This window comes from Vombatus ursinus, unplaced genomic scaffold, assembly GCF_900497805.2.
Source record: "Vombatus ursinus unplaced genomic scaffold, bare-nosed wombat genome assembly UNPS02014803.1, whole genome shotgun sequence".
Lineage (NCBI taxonomy): Eukaryota > Metazoa > Chordata > Mammalia > Diprotodontia > Vombatidae > Vombatus > Vombatus ursinus.
Window position 1 is genome coordinate 4,431,819 of NW_020954581.1, and position 4,136 is coordinate 4,435,954.

Genomic DNA, 4,136 nt, shown 5'->3' on the forward strand with positions numbered 1-4,136 from the left:
CAAAAATTCAGGGATTTCTGGGAAACTCAAACATCCCTCTCCTCTGTGGAAAATGGTTCAGTGGCCCTACCTGCTCTCTTCTAACATATAGGAGTTATTTCATTCAATATTAGCAGGGAAAAAGAATGGATTGAACAACTAAGCAACTACAAATAAGGGAAATATCATTTAATCTGTCTTTTCCAATGATACTAATTACTTTTATCCACCATACTCCCCACCCTGATTTGATTTTGCTGTCCTCTTATATCTAAACTTCTCATAGAAGAAAGATTTAAATGAACCAAAATACTGATAGGGGAACTTAAATGTTCTTTTACATGCCTAATTTCTAGAGCTTTGAAAATAATTTTTTTAAACAATGGATTTTTGTGTTTTAAATCTAGGATTATAGCTTAAAAAAAAAAAGGACCAGATTCTTCTGTACTTATGTAAATATATTACCTCTGTGTCTCTACCCCCTAGACGTGCTGAAAACAATATCATAAAAAAAAAAAGGTCCTTCCTGGTTGTTTGCTACCTCAATTTCCCTAGTCCCCACCTTTTTTTCTTGTATAAACTTAAGCTGAAATCAGTAAAATGTCATTCACTTTACTCATCCAAAATTATTTAAATAGAATTTCTTGCCCTCCAAAAAATCTACTGCAAAACACACCTCCAAGCAGTGCTTTTCACTTCCCATCAAGCCCCAGCAAGGCACCTTAGCAGCTTAAAATCAGAAATAACAGCAAAAGGGTGTCTGAGACAGAAAAGTCAAATCTACTTTTGTTCTTGGTCAGTTTCTTTGGGAAATGGACAAGTCCACTATCCCATTCCACACTGGAATGTTCCAGGAGTCTAGGCAGTGAGGAAATTCACTGAAACGAAAAATTCACTGGTACAACCTTTGGAAATGCAAGGTATCATTTTGCAAAGCCCTTGCTCCAAGGAAGGAACTAAGCTGTAGGGTACCCTGTGGAAGATCACTTTAAACTTTCCAGTGACACATTTGCTTTCGCAGGCTTTGTAGCTTAACCAGCAAACAACTCGCTCGCACAATACTATGCGGTCCATGGAGGAGATACCCGAAAGCATTTTTTTCCTAGGGGTGGAGGCTGGAGGTAATGAGAATGGAAAGGGGGTACCAGGAGGGAGAGATGACTAATCAGGTGAATCAAACCTCTGGGGCAGGGGCTAGGGGAGGTGGGATAAAACTAGGTTTCCACTAGGCTCCCTTCAAATTAGGTTGGTGATTGCAGCAAGTGAACAGAGCGTGGGGCCCCACAAGAGAGACATCCTGCCTGGCTTTAATTGTTAACCCTACATTACAGGAGCCTTTGTCATAAAAACCACCAAGCTGTTGGGCTCCAAGAACAATCTTCAAACAGGGCCCGAGCTTACACAGGTTGTGATGAGCCTGGAGACTTAATTACTTCTTGCATCAATTGATGGGAATACTCCAGGTCAGGCTCATGGCATATTGATGAAACGGGAAAGAAACCGTAAGGTGGAAAAAAAAAGTACACTCAATTTGCCTCCAGTTACCTTGTTTTGTGAAAACCTAGAAAAATATTATCCCTGTTTATTTTTTTGTAAATTTCTTTTCTTTCTTTCTTTCTTTTTTCTTTTTCTTTTTTTTTTTTAGAGTCAATAAATTCCCTGTGCCAGATAACGTAGTTATTTGGAGCTGGGGAGGAGGGTGGGGGGAGGAGAGAGGGAATTAATGAGTAATCCCAAAGGCTGGTTCACAATTACTTTGGTAAAATAATTTTCTTTGGGGGAGGTGGGGGTAGGGGATAGATCTGATCCTAAATCAGTGGCCACACTTTCCAAGGTTAGGACATTACTTAATTAAATGTGTTTTATTGTGGAAGGGCTGCATTTTGAATTGCCTGTTTGAAACTCCAAGTTGAAATCTTGCCTCTTCTTAGACTTCATATTTCTTTAGGTGAATCCCATTGCTTAGTCATAAAAGTGATTTGTTTAGTGAGGGCTCATCTTATTCTGTCCACTTAGTTCTATTTCACTAAGTATAGAGTCAACTTATAACTGACAGAAATTTGTTTTTGTTTTTGTTTGTTTTTCCCCATTCTTTTCATAAAAATAATTACAGACTTATAAGTGCAAGACCTTAAGACAAAGGATGCTGCCAGGAAAGAATTCAAGGGAGACAATATATTGAAGTTGATTTCACTAGAGAAAAGAAATAAAAGGGAAAAGAAGAAAAAAAGAAACAAAGCCCTGAAGTCAGTCAGTCTCTCTCTGTCTCTCTCTCTCTCTCTCTCTCTCTCTCTCTCTCTCTCTCTCACTCTCTCTCTCTCTCTCACTCTCTTTCACTATTGCATTCAGTGTGATCAGTTTTTACAAGACTTCAATATATTCTGAAGGCAGAACAACATGTCAAGGCCTTGTCATCTTTGGTCAGTTGAGTAGTTTGTCAGGAGAGTTTCCAGCGATAAAAGCATCAGTAACTCATCAGAATATTTGTTGTTTCTTTTTGACAAAAGAGGCAAGTGTCTGTCAAGAAAAATCTGGAGTTTTTCCTTTACTTCCCTCAGGAACCTCGAACTGGGAGCTGAATAGAGTTTCCAGAAAGCCTCCTGTGCAAAATAGATGTATTGATTCCTGTAGAATCTCGTTACTTGTGACACGCAACAGTATAAGTCAACATGACTTAGCCTATTTGTTGCTGAGTGTGGAGCAGAATGGGCGGCTTTCATTAGCAAGCAGGGCATTAGGCACCGAGGCTTGAACAGAAGTCTCATTGGAAAGCCAGGGAGACATGGCTAGGAAATAATAATTCACAAATTCAGTACCAGTCTTGGTGCTCTTCAAAGGTATTTCTCTGAGTAACTCGATATCGGTGTTTTTGGAAGGTGGGTTTTATTTTGTTGTTATTATTGGGTTTTTTTTTGTTTTTTTTTTTAGTATCAGACTCCAAGAGGGCTATGCTGGGGCCAATAAACAAACAATTCAGTTGCTTAAGGGTTATAAGAAATTTAAATGCAAATAGCACTTTGTAATGATACTCCAGAGACTGACACTGCAGTCAATTTCTTGAGGATACATCCCTGGTAAACTTAGTTTTGTCACTGGTTTCCTTAGTAACTGAAATAACATATTGTTCAGGACATAAAATTATATTCCTTTTCGGGGACTGAGAATCCTGAACTAAAAGGTAATTGATTTTGCATGAGGTACTAGAATATGTGTCTTCCCACTAGAAGAACTCGAATTTAAGAATACCTTGAAAGAGCAAGAAAATTTTTGAGTCAATTGACATGTCTGGTCCTTCTACTAATGTATCACAGAACAAAACATATCTCTTTAAAAAGAATTTTGAGTCTGCCATTTTGTTTCTGATGCTCTCACCAGAAAGAGTCCTGAGATCGTTAATAGTTTTGTCTTTAAGAGGTCAGGCATAATCTTTTTGTATTGAACTATGTGACTGATTGCCCTTATATGTTCAGAAAATTAGCAAATGTTTATTTGTTTTATCTCATGTGCATAATGTAGACTCATATACATAATGATGTATGTTACGACTGAACTACAGAGATATTCATCGAATAGATCCCGTGCATGTATTTTTCAATTAGCATACATGGTCACACGTGAAAAGGCAAATATGGGTATGTTAGTAATCTGTACCCTAGAGGCCTGCACAGTTTGCAAATCTGAAAAAGGACAAGAAGCTATAATTTTAACTTTTTTTTTTTTTAAGTTTCTGCTAGGAATGGGCTATGCTGCTTTAGGCAAATTGCTTGATCTCCTGTGTCTCAATTTCTTTATCTATAAAATGGGAATAATAAGACCTACATCACAGGGGTGTTGTGAGAATTAATTACTTAATGTTTTCAAAGAGCTCTGAAATCTTAATGTGCTAAATCTTATGATTGTTTTTAACCATGCATATAGGAGTATGCTATAGACATAAAAGCTGATAATGGTTTAATGAGCTTGGAAGATTTGAGGTTCCTGGTTTGAGAAGAGTATCTGGGGACCTTGCAAAGCTCTCTGTATTTTACCACTCCTGCAAACAGCATTTCTTAGAATGATATTGCAACCGTAGAAATGTTGAGTGATTGATTTTTGATGATATCCTTCCTAGAAATACTGAGCTCCTGAGGAGATGGTAATATTACACTACTTCTCTA